Below are 13585 nucleotides of genomic sequence, written 5' to 3'. Positions count from 1 at the left end.
ATTACGATGGTAGTTTGTACCATGCCAAATGGTAATTTCACTTGGTAGTAAATGTATTTTTTGTATACGGAGGGCTTTGATTTTTGTATGATATATTTTGTATGGAATTATTATTTTAGTTTGGACAATAGTTGATTTGTATGGACTTTGATATTTAATGTTATTTATTTTTGGTATATGGATGCAGATTGTAGAATGATTGATAATGTGTATCATTTTGTTTATATACGTATTACAGGTTGCATTGTATATAGACAGGTTATGGAGAAATTATAATTTTGCGATAAAACATAATATCATGTTTTTGGCGACTAAACAATTAGTAGCTAAAAATAAATTGGGAAAAGACATTTGCCCCCCCCCCCTCCCAAAAAAAAAAAGAAGACATTTGGCGATTAAAAGTTTAGTAGCCAAAAAAATAAATAAATAAATAACATTTTGCGACTAAAAGTTTAGTAGCCAAAAGAAAATCAAACATTTGGCGACTAAAATATTTCGTAGTTAAAAACAAAAACTAGTATAAAAACACTTTTGCTGACTAAAATTTTAGGAGCAAAAAATGTAGAACTTTAGGTGACCAAATATTTAGTAGCCAAAAGAGGAACTTTTTGCCGACTAAACATTTAGTAGCCAAAAAAGAACTCTTTGCTGACTAAAATTTTAGTAGCTAAAAAGGTGGGACTTTAAGCGACTAAAAGTTTGGTCGCCGAAAAGGGTCTAATTTAATTTAATGTCCAACCTTTTGGCGACTAAAATTTTAGTCGGGAATTGTATACATTTGGCGACTAAAATAATTTTAGTCGCTAACGACCTTTACCGACAATTTTTTGGCGACTACTTAATTTAGTCGCTAAAACCATTCAGCGACTAAAAATTTAGTCGCCAAAAGTGAAAATTCTTGTAGTAACTTGTCCATAATTGAAAAATGTGATCAAAATAAGAGTGGTTATTGGAGGCTCTTGGAGCATGACTACGTGATGTTTTAAGGTGTTATGATTGGTAGAGAAAGTTAGATTTGTGATTTTGTATTGGGTGATTAAGAAATATGAGGGAGCATAGTATATGATGATTAGTGAAGAAGTATGAACGCATGAATATTAAATGATTTTTTCACCATATGAGTGTTTTGTGGGTACATGTACAAATTAAATTTAGACTATACATTGATATTTGTCAATATATAGGGTTGAACTTTTCTCAAGTTGAAATCTTAATTTGAGAAAATTTGAGAGGGCTTGGTGGGGTTCATCACGAGTCTCATTTTAATGATTCGAATTATTTATTTTGTAAGGCTCTCTGCGTATATTATCTATATATGAAAAAAAATTAGGTTAACCCGATAATCGTAACTTTTTTTATTTTAATGTATTTGTCTCCAAAATAATGAATGATAAGTACGTTTTTGAAAATAAATCATTCATTTTTTTAGAAATAAATGCGATAAAATGAAAAGATTACGATTACTAAATCAATCTAATTTTTTTCATGTATAATATACATAGTGAGTCTTACAAAATAAATAGTTCGGATTATTAAAACGGGATCCATAATGAGCCCCACAGGATCCTCAAGTTCTCTCAAATTAAGATTTGAACTTGAAAGTAAGTCAACCTAATTTAAATCATTGAAACAAAACTAGTAATAAGTCTTACAAATCGCTAATTTTTTTTAAACTTAAGATTTAAGTTTCAAAATTGCTCAACCCTTGTCAAAAAAATTTCTAAAGTGAGTCGATTAGCAAGTTAATTGATTTTGAACGTATGCGTCAACTTGACAACTTTTAACATATTTTAATTTTGGATTTGGTTAAAATTCTTTATATATGCACATGACAAACATAAAAGAGAGAACTTTTATTTTTTGGACAGAGAGATGTATGTAACAAGGTTGCTTTCCCACATCCAGAGATCTCTGGAATCTCTTTCATTGCCACCAGATGGCCCAAATTCAGGTTACTTGGTGATCCAAGACAAAGAATCAAAGACTACTACCTTTTTCGAATTTTTGAATGTGAAGGACCTGCCTTTGCCTCAGAACAAGGAGTTGCATGTTAACTAATCTGATGATGAAGAAACGACCTTTGTTCCAGTTGTTAATAAGCCCTTGTCTTCCAATCTCTATTATGCATTAAAGCCTCATGGGTCTCACAAAGGGTGTGTATCCTAAATCAAACTTCTTGACTTTTGTGTTTCATTTTATTGCATGCCAAATCCATACTTGGACTCCACCATCAAATAAAAAAATAAAATTCAGATTGTCATGATATTTATAACATGAATGTTAAGAGATTTATTTAAAATAGGAATTATTTTTTATAATGTTAAAAATTACATTGTATCCTTTTAAATTGTAATTGCATGAAAAATAATTTCTTTTACTAATAAATTATTAAATTAATTATCAGTTTTCAATTATGTCACAAATATATTTTAATTAACAATTCTGGTACGTTTATTGTTGTATAAGCAAGTAGTTCAAAATTATATTTTTTTTTAGTTAATTCTATTAAATAAAAAATTCTGACAATAGAGTCTTTATAATTTTCAAAGTCAAATAGAGTAATTTGTATTTTAAGTAAATTTCAAGGATGTATTTGTAATTTATCCTATATATACTCATAAAAATGAACGACAAATATAATTTAAAAAATATAACATTTTAAAAAAATAAATGTGATAAAATATTATAATTATGATTATTGAATCAATTTGTTTTTTTAAGATGATCAACTCACAAAAAATTACAAAATGAACTATTTATATTGTTAAAGTAAAACCCATGATAAACTCCACAGATCTAAGCACGACCCTCCAATTGTTGTGTCGACCGGATAAATCTCATTCCCTATACTAGTGAGAAATTAAGGTGTTACCATGGTTAAGCAGAGCTTTGACCAAGAGCTATCCAAGTGGAAGTGTACAATCATACATTGCAGACCATAATTAAGATCAATATTGACTTAAAAAAAAAAATCAGGGTGTTTGTAGAGGGTGTGTTTGGACTGGAATTTGCAGAGGGAAAGAAAATGAAATGAAAAAGTGAATAATATAAAAAAATAAATTTTGTTCATTTTTTCCTTTTGTTTTCATTTTGCTTCACAATTTTTTCTCTAAATTCAAAGATCTAAAAACAATTTTAAGGTATTTCATAAACAATATAAAATCCAACTTGCCCAAAATAGGAGAAATGTTCTTTTCGGTGCATTAATTTGTACCACAATTTTAAATATAGACCGATATATGACAATTTTTTGGACTCCCAACACTCATAAATAAAGGCCCCATTTGGTAGAGTTGTGGGAAAGTGATTATAACTTATAACCTAACAGCTTATAGTTTATAACTGTGAACATAAGCTAATTTTTGACTTATAAATTAAGCTTCTCCTCCCCCACTCAAAGAACAAATTGATTTTTGACTTACAAAAAGCTATAAGCTGTATTGTTAAACTGAACCAAACACATCAAAATAGCTTAAATTAAGCTAAAAGTTGAAATAAGCTGGAAATAAGCCCTACCAAACATGACCAAAAATTATATATGTATAAATCAGTTTGCAATACATATCGGTACTTTGTCTAATTCACAATCCAATTCACAACCGATACTATCAAATGGGCTATTATAAAGCTTTATTGTGACTAATGGTTTAAAAAATTTATGACAATGGTCATCTAATTCACCGTATTGACCAATATTCGTTTTTGTGATACTTTAAAACCTTGAGATGTAGACATCAATTTCTAAAAGCTACTAGCATGTTAATTTGTTTGAATGGAGAATTTATTGATAAGTTTGTCTTACTGGTATTGGATCACCTTTTATAGGGAATCATATGCTTGTTCAAAGGAAGAAGACATGAGTAGTAGTTGTTGTTGGGGTAACTGCATCCAAGATGTTGAACCGAGACCATTAGATCCTGTTGGTGATAATTACAAATAAAATATCAGAAAATACAAATAAAAAAAATTACAATAATTATTGAAAGGACTAAGGCACAGAAAATTCGCTCTCTTTAAGGAGATTCAAGCCCTCTGCGGTTAGGCAAAGTCTCACACCGGTGTAGCAGAAAAAACCTTGACTTGTTCCCCCTAGGATACAACAGCCCGACTAAGTCGTATGGCTAACCAATATTGCACAATTGGTTGAACCCAAAGCTTTATTACATACACCTTTTTTTATTTTCCTGATAATCTCACAAATAAGAAACTTGAGCTACGATAAGAGAGGTGAAAGACTCAATTTATAAGAGAGGAAAGCTTGGTCACCAAGAAAGGGGTTAACTTGGAGGAAAAGTATAGGAGAGGAAATTGGTGGGAAATTTCCTTGGAGGCTTGGTGGATAAAAATGAAGATTTGACTTGGAGACTTGGTGGGCAAGTTTTGGAGGAAAAGAAAGGATTAACTAGGAGAACAAGTTATTTGGAGCCCAATCATACAATATAATCTATAACACATTATAATATTAAAATATATGCTAATAGATCCCAATGACATATATCAGCAATTTAATATCATTCCTTACGAAAGAAGCCACAACAATGGTGGTACATTTTCTGCGACATCAATTGCACCAGATGATTTTCCTCCACACCTTTTGAGAAGAGAAGGGTGGCACATTTTAACTGAAACCCCCAAAAACTATGAACTAGGTGAAGCACTAGGCATCAACACTACCCTCCGAACTCACGTTCCAGCTTTTTATTTTCCACCATCTTATAAGAGCTTGGAAGCCATTATTATGGGGAAGTGGTATTGTCCTTTCATGTTTATCAAAGACAGAACACCGAGAGATCAGATGAAAAGATCAATGTTTTATGAGATGATACTTAAGCAAAGATGGAGTAAATATTCAGTTGTGAAAATGATTACAGTAAAGGGAATGTTGTGTCTGTGGATGTTGCAGTACAAACAGAAATGGTCATTGTGTAGTCCGACATGCCCAAAGTACATTGGGCAACTCAACCACCCACTTACTCTTTGCTGCTTCCAGTCTCTTCTTAATCCCATCCAGGATAACTTTATTGGATGCTTCTGCTTGACCATTACTCTGAGGGAAGCTTGGAGTAGAGTAATAATTCTTGATCTTGTACTTTGCACAGAAGCTCTTGATTAGCTTATTGTCAAACTGCGTACCATTGTCTTCTATAATTGCCTTTGGGATCCCAAACTTCTTGATGATGTTCTTCAATATGAAGTTTTTTACATTAATGTCCCGAATCTTTGCGAGGGGTTCAGCTTCAACCCACTTGGTAAAGTAATCTGTTGCTACTAGCAGGAACTTCCGTTGTCCAGTTGCCTGAGGCAGCTGTCCAACAAGATCCATGCCCCATTGGGCAAATGGCCAAGGGCTGGATACTAGGTTTAAATCTGCTGGTGATAGATGTATCAAAGGCGCAAACCTTTGACACTTCTCGTACTTTCTGACATAAACCTCAGCATCTTTCTGCATATAGGGCCACCAGTATCCCTAAGTAATGGCCCTATGAGTAAGTGACCTGCCCCCTGTGTGGCTTCCACATACTCCTTCATGTATCTCATACAAGAAGTCTTCAACTTGTGAAGGATGCACACACCTTAAAAGGGGTCTAGTAAAAGATTTTCTGTAGAGATGCCCTTCTGCAGTCAGATTGAATTTTGCCGACTTCAGTCTGATCTTGTGTGCTTCTTTATGATCATCTGGCAGTTTTTCCTCTTTGAGGAATACTATTATTGCATCCATCTAACTTGGTCCCATCTCCACACACATTTCTTCACGCTCTGCGTTCAGTGGTTCTACACTTGGACCTAATAAGTAGTCAACCATTATTGTCCTTGTCTCTTCTGGTTTCATTGCACTAGCCAGGTTGGCCAAGGCATCAGCATGGCTGTTGTTATCTCGGCCGACTTATTGTAGTCGACAATTTTGGAACAATGCCATCAGTCTGCCTACCTCCTTTACATAGGCCACCATCCTTTCATCTCAGGCTGCGTATTCGCCTGTTGCCTAGTTGACGATAAGCTAGGAGTCACAGAAGACCATTACCTCGTTGGCTTCCATTGCTGCTGCCAACTTTAATCCTGCTATCAGTGCTTCATACTCTGTTTCGTTGTTTGAGACCTTAAACCCCAATTGAATGGATTGTTCCAGCATCTGTCAGTTCGGAAATACTAGCACTGCTCCTGTCCCTGCTCCTTGTTGGTTTGAACTTCCATCAACAAATAGGCGGAAAGAGTCGCCGACATAAATACTGTAGGGCCTGAGTTTCTTTTTTTTCCTCTGTTTGGCTATCCCTAACTGGGTTTCTCTTTGTTCACCTAGACATCGTACACCTCGGCTCAACGGAGCCCGATGTATGATGACGCTTGGTGTGAACTCGGCCACGAAGTCGGCCAAAACTTGGCCTTTGATTGCTGTTTTGGGTCTGAATTCTAGGTCATATTGGTCCAACACCACTGCCCATCTGGCTATTTGTCATGACCCAAACCCACCCCTATAGAATAAGGTCATAACCGGCTAGTAATCATGAGATTACCTACGGCCTCAAACCTGATATCAATTAACTTTTAATAATATAGGGCCAGATGCGGAAGCAAGCTTAAAAATTTTATCCAATGAGCTATGCCTACATGGCATATCAAAACATTTCACATATACTTAATAATAACTCACACCACATATCAGTAGTTAACATCTTGTATACCCAAGATCATTCAAACACATAGTCAACCATGCTAAAAGCTTATACATATAAATGGTCTATCATGACCAATAAAAATAGCAATAAAATACAAAAGATCATAAACAAAGCCTCTTGAGTGAGGCACCTGGGCTAACTTTACAAAACTCGGGTTCCTTTCTTAAATTCCACTAAGGCTAGGGTTGAACGTCCTTTTGCTCACCTACATACATATAAATAAGAGTGAGCTAACACCTAGTGAATAATATCAAAATAAAGAGGTTAATGAATGAGATTCGCTCATAAATAGGTCATACTTATAATGTAAACATTTGAACCACTATTCTCATTCGCATCAGATTTACAAATCCCAACAAAACTAAACGACCTCATGTCCAACACATCATATCCATATACAAAACGACCCCAGGCCCAATTCTTATATAGGATGACCTTGGGTCCATCCATACAAAACGACCTTTGGTCCAACCAACTCTTTATTCAAAACGACTTTTGGTCCAATTCAAACATATCAAACAACCTCGGGCCCAATTCAACATATCAGGCGTATCAAACGGCCTCGGGTCCACACTCTTTATATTCATATCTATGTGTGTTTTATATTCATGATCATGATCCCTTTTCACTCAAATGGCCTTTGGCCCATTACGCTCATGTTCAAACGGACTTTGGCCCAATCATTCATGTTAAACGGCAAATGGCCTTTGGCCCGATTTAGACATATCAAACGTATTAAATGGCAAACGGCCTTAGGCCTAATTCAAATATATCAAACGTATCAAATGACAACCGTCCTTATACAAAATTAGGCATACAGAATACGCATTCATATTTCGAATCAACAAATCCATGAAGCTTATACAGAAGTAGCATTTGGAAAGTAACATACTTGAAAATATCTTTACTAAGATATTACTCACTGTGTTCTGCTGGTGGATTTGCCCTTGTGCTTGACCCTACACATTTCATAAACATAATGGGACACAAACGATTCAATCCATTCATAACTCATACATCCCTCTTAGGCTTTTTTCTTATTCTTTTAACTCATTTACAATGCTTAATGTATGCCTAAGAGTACTTAGAAATGAAAGAGCATGGAAAACGAAACACAAAAAATCTTTGCAAAATTTCTAAAATAGGGCTCCCCGCTCGAGCATGGATTCTGCCGCTCGAGCGGACCCCTTTTGGTCTGTTAAAGTACTGGTCGCCTTATTTTTACACTCGAGCGTGACTTCGGATGCTCGAGCTTGAGAGTCGAAACATGTGACTTATGCAAAAGTACTGGGTGTTCACATTTCACGCTCGAGCGGCCATTACCCCGCTCGAGCGGGATTGACGAATTCTGGGTTTTTTCTGCAACCAATTTGAGCTTCAAATTTGCATTCAAATTAACATACCTTGCATTTTATAACCCATAACTCTCATACACAACTACTAACATGATACAAACACCAATTTACTACATTATGAAGCTCAAATCTTATGAATCAATCGCATGCAAACCCAAATTATGCCAAACTTACTTCCAATACATTAAATTCATGCATTCAAAACTCACACCTCTATGAATTGCTCTTGCATGTGGGATATAACCTCTATTCTCAAGTTAAATGGTGAAATGATCAAAAGCATGAACTTCAATCAAAATTCAACATGGATTATACACTTTATGCTCAAATATGCAAATTCATAGCAATTTCTTACATGCATGCATTCATTGACTCCAAATTCATCAATTACCACTCAATTCTTGCTCTTGGTCACATATTCTCTTTGAATTCATATAGTTACAACCTCAAACTCATGAATTAAGGGTTGATTACTCACCTAGGAGCTTCAATTCTTCCAATTATAGCCAAATCTTGAGCTAATCCTCTTAGTTTCTTGAATTCTATTGCAATATCTTTAAGAATGGCTCATTTCTCTCTCTAAATTTGGTTCACCCTCTCTCTCTAGAGTGTAGAATCTGATTTGGGTAAAAAATATGAGCTTAAGCATGTATGGCTCATTTATATAGGCTTTCCTTAATCACACTTAATTAGAACTAATCAATGGTGCTTAATTAATTCGATTTAAACTAATTAATTCATTCGAAATCAGTTTTCAATTAAATTTCATCGTAGGTTCTAAAAATTATGCTAATCACAATGGTGTAGTCAATTTCGATTTCAGCGGCCGATAAGGCCTTCAATTTTCAGTTCAAAATACAAATTCTAACAGATGTTCCTACGGTAAACAGATACAAAGCCAAAATCACATATAATCATGCAATTAACACCCAAATTCAAATTAAGCACATAATTATAGGCATAATCATGATTAATTAACATAGCATAGGATAAGGTTATTACAATCTTCTCCTCTTTAGGAAGTTTGGTCCTCCAAACTTATTCTACCTTTAGTCGAAAACAATTCGGAATACTTTTATTCAAAAATTTCAATCTTTTTGATAATCATTTGCTTAGTCTCTGAATCAGGCAACACTCTGTCCTTAACTAGTCGGAGGTCCCCCTTTTCTGCCAATGCTGAATAGGTCTTTCCAACTTCCCTGAAAATCTAATGCATACATTTGGAGCATTTCTTCCAAAATCTAAAAAGTTCTTTCTGATTATACATTGATTTGCGGATGGAAAGCGGCATTGAATCACAATTCAGTTCCCATTGCCTCTTGAAGGCTTGTCAGAATTCAGACACATTTTAAGATTCCTGTCTAAAACAATAGATACTGGGACCCCGTGCAAACGAGCAATCTTATCGATGTAAACAGTGGCTAGTTTATAAGCATCATACAAAAATTTTACGGGGAGGAAATGAGAAGACCTAGTAATTCTATATACAATAACCCAAACGGGACTTATACCTTGGGTGTCCAAGGCAGCCCCACAATGAAATTCGTAGTCACATATTCCTATTTCCATTCCGAAATAGAGAGAGGTTGAAGTACTCTCGTCTATATCTGATATTCGACTTTGACTCGTTCGCACCGAAAATATTTAGACACAAATTCAACAATTTCCTTCTTCACAATAGGTCGCCAACATATTTAATTCAAATGTCAGCTAACTTTACCATAGAAGTTTGGTCTATTTCCTTGTCACAGAAGTTCAATTCATTCTTCTATAATTCCGCAATTCACAATCCAATTCGGTATTTAGTTTAGTGATTCATCACAGTTATCCAAGGTCAATTAAAAGTCTTCGGGAAAATAAAGTGGATCCAGACACTGATTCCCGAGTCAACAAAGGTAACAATGAAGTAATCAACCACATGACATACGTAACTCAGATATCCCCATAGTATCGATTGTAAAGTACAATAACATCGAAGCAGTCAATTTCTAACATAATACATGTGTTCTCAATTCATTCAACAGTTTACAGTTTACAATTCAGTTCAATATTCAATTCCCTGTTCCATCGAGTCTTTCCACATTATCTGATAGTCGTCAAAAGCATAAGGCAATTCATATATAAATCCCCATGACGTCAAAGATAATATCAAAGGAGTCAATCACATGTTAAGCACAATTTACACATCCTCAGAGCCCCAATTACATAATACAATGGCACTGAGCAGTTATTTACAAGGCGTACTGAATTCACACACTTTCGGATAATCAAGGTTTTCTAATTCCAATAGTGTTCACAATCAAAACAGTTCACGATCAGCAGTTACCATAACATGATTTCCCAAAATCCGATAGCACTGAAGCAACTATTCTTCACATATTCTAATCAGTCAAAGACAAATGTTCAGTACTGTTTATAATCAAATCAATCTGCCGTCATCGGTTTCCATAGCGTCAAATAAATAAGAATATGATAATACACAAGCATTGTTCCTTAAAACACCCAATCACTGGATTTGCCCAATTTCGTTTATCTATAACATGTATGTCTCAAACAATTAAAGGTTGGTTCTTAATGGTGTTCATGGTTAGGTTGGTTTGTTGATAGCCCACATAAGGTCCTCTAAATAAGTCAAGTATTCCAAACAGATTCTGATTTTGGGTCTGTTAGTTTTCTTGCCAAGAATAATCTGGTTATTTATTCATAAGAAATCCGTAATCCCCTCCCCCCTTAACAAGGGCAAATCAGACAGAGGGTCTTATCAAATCAATCCCGGCAAAGGTCTTGCCAAATTAAATCAAACAAATGCCCCACCAAATTATATCAAATAAGGGTTCTATCAAGCCAAATCAAACAAAAGTTCTATCAGATTGAATCATATAAAAGTTTTCTCAAATAAGGTACATTTGGTTCTGTAAGGCATACTTCATTTGCTTAGGTACATAGTCGATAGTTTCACAACTGTCCTAAGTTTATCAGTTCTCAAAGTTATATCAGAGTCATTCATCTCAACTGTTCATATCAAAGTATTTCAAGTCATGTACAATATGGTATTGTCCACATAAGTTCAGGTGTAGTTGCATATGCATACAGTTGTTCATATCAGGAGGTATGCATCATAATCAATATAGCAGTTCCCAAATAAGTCTTATATGTAAGTACATGGTGCACAGTAACATACTAAACAAAGTTCCTCGGTTGCACATAATATAGGATTTGTTATGCAAAAGTCCCAAATCAGTCATAAAAGCATAGGCTTACAAGTCAAGCCTAGTATAGTCACATAGTCCAGTCAATTTTCTATCAATCAAAATACATGATCTCATAATTTATAGAGTTCATCATTTGTGGTGCTCAACTCAGTCACACAATCATAGAGTCATAATTCAAGCAGTTTAGTCGTTGAAGGCAATGACATAACAAATCACCCTGAGCATAAGGTTAGATATATATGTACATGTACAGAGTCAATCAATATCCCAATGCGTATTTCACAATTTCCCAAATGGGGCAGATACATACAGTAAATAAGGTATTGATCCTGTGGCTCTGACCAATCTAGATACATATAGCAGATATGAAAGAATGCGTCGAATCGAATCAAATAATATCCCAAGCAAAGATGTACACATGTACCAGTCCAGAATCAGTCAACATATAGACATTCGTTTATAAACATTATAAATACCTAGGATAACGGTCGCAGTATTCTGAGTGCTTTATGGGACGAGTACAATTACTCTATCTTGATTAGCAATTCCTACTATTGGTACGAATCCAACTGAGGCAGAGGATCTATTCACATTTTGTTCAGTTCGGGGACAGTTCCTTACCAGATGGTCCATTCCACTACATCTATAACAAGCCCCAGATATTCGGTAGTAAACCCCTCTGTGTTTCTTACCGCATTCGTTACACGTTGGTGCTGTATTCCTTGTAGAGTTTGATGTGCGCAATGATCCCGTACTTTGCTTTTTAAATGACCTTTTCTTTGAGAAAAAACCTGGTCTCTTGCCTTTCCATTCAGAAGATCAGTTCATGTTAGCTTCAGTCATCAGTGTTCGGTCTAGCACCTCAACATATTTTGTGACTTCCAACTCATTCACTTGGTGCTCTTGCACTGGTGGTGGCAAAGGTTCTTGCCGTAGAGACAACTGATGTTGTTGTCTTAAGATCTCTGCCATTTTTTGTACTATTCTTTCCAGTCTATCAAGTCGGGCTGTGGAAGAGTCTGCCAACTCGTATGCCCTTACTTTATCCATGATCTACACAAACTCTTATTAAGCCATGTTAAACACTGAAATGCTCAATACAGAAATAAACACAGATATACATAGGTACATAACAGATGATTGCATACTTATCAAATATCGCATGTCGAACACTTACTACGTAATTATACAGTTAAATCATATTCATATTCCACATAGACACCCATTTGCAGAATCGAATGCACATAAGTAACTTTTCATGATTCGTATGTTCATGTACGTGCATTATAACAAAACAAAACTTGTTGTACATATTAGTGCAACAATTCACATCTCATATAATCACAAGTTCTTAATGCTTACATCACGTACTTATCAAATGGATGCATCTTAAGTCTTTTCTAGACACCTTATGGCTCATTTGGACAAGTGTGTGAGTTATTAACTCGTGCTCTGATAGCACTCTATCAAGACCTATACCCGCCCCTATAGATTAAGGTCATAACCAGCCAATAATCATGAGATTACCTACGGCCTCAAACCTAATATCAATTAACTATTAATAATATGGGGCCAGATGCGGAAGCAAGCTTAAAAATTTTATCCAATGAGCTATGCTTACATGGCATATCAAAACATTTTACATATACTTAATAATAACTCACACCACATATCAGTAGTTAACATCTTGTATACCCAGGATCATTCAAACACATAGTCAACCATGCCAAAAGCTTATACACATAAATGGTCTATCATGACCAATAGAAATAGCAAACGAAATACAAAAGATCATAAACAAAGCCTCTTGCGTAAGGCACCTGGGCTGACTTCACAAAACTCGGGTTCCTTTCTAAAATTCCACTAAGGCTGGGGTTGAACGTCCTTTGCTCACCTACATACATATAAATAAGAGTGAGCTAATGCCCAGTGAATAATATCAAAATAAAGAGGTTAATGAATAAGATTCGCTCATAAATGGGTCATACTTATAATGCAAACATTTGAACCACTATTCTCATTCGCATCAGATTTACAAATCCCAATAAAACTAAACGACCTCAGGTCCAACACATTATATCCATATGCAAAACGACCTCAGGCCAGTTTCTTATATGGGATGACCTTGGGTCCATCCATACAAAACAACCATTGGTCCAACCAACTCTTTATTCAAAACGACCTTTGGTCCAATTCAAACATATCAAATGGCCTCGGGCCCAATTCAACATATCAGGCGTATCAAACGGCCTCGGGCCCACTCTCTTTATATTCATATCTATGCGTGTTTTATATTCATGATCATGATCCTTTTTCACTCAAACGGCCTTTGGCCCATTACGCT

General features: G+C 35.2%; 1 pseudogene; it reads left to right on the top strand.

The window, feature by feature from the left end:
- The first annotated feature begins 1872 nt into the window (after positions 1 to 1872).
- LOC114266828 (uncharacterized) lies at positions 1873 to 4929 on the top strand (annotated as a pseudogene).
- Positions 4930 to 13585: the final 8656 nt, after the last annotated feature.

This window comes from Camellia sinensis, chromosome 5, assembly GCF_055761805.1.
Source record: "Camellia sinensis isolate YWXY chromosome 5, ASM5576180v1, whole genome shotgun sequence".
NCBI lineage: Eukaryota > Viridiplantae > Streptophyta > Magnoliopsida > Ericales > Theaceae > Camellia > Camellia sinensis.
The sequence above is the reverse complement of the archived record's forward strand: the minus strand, read 5'-3'. Positions and strand labels throughout refer to the sequence as shown.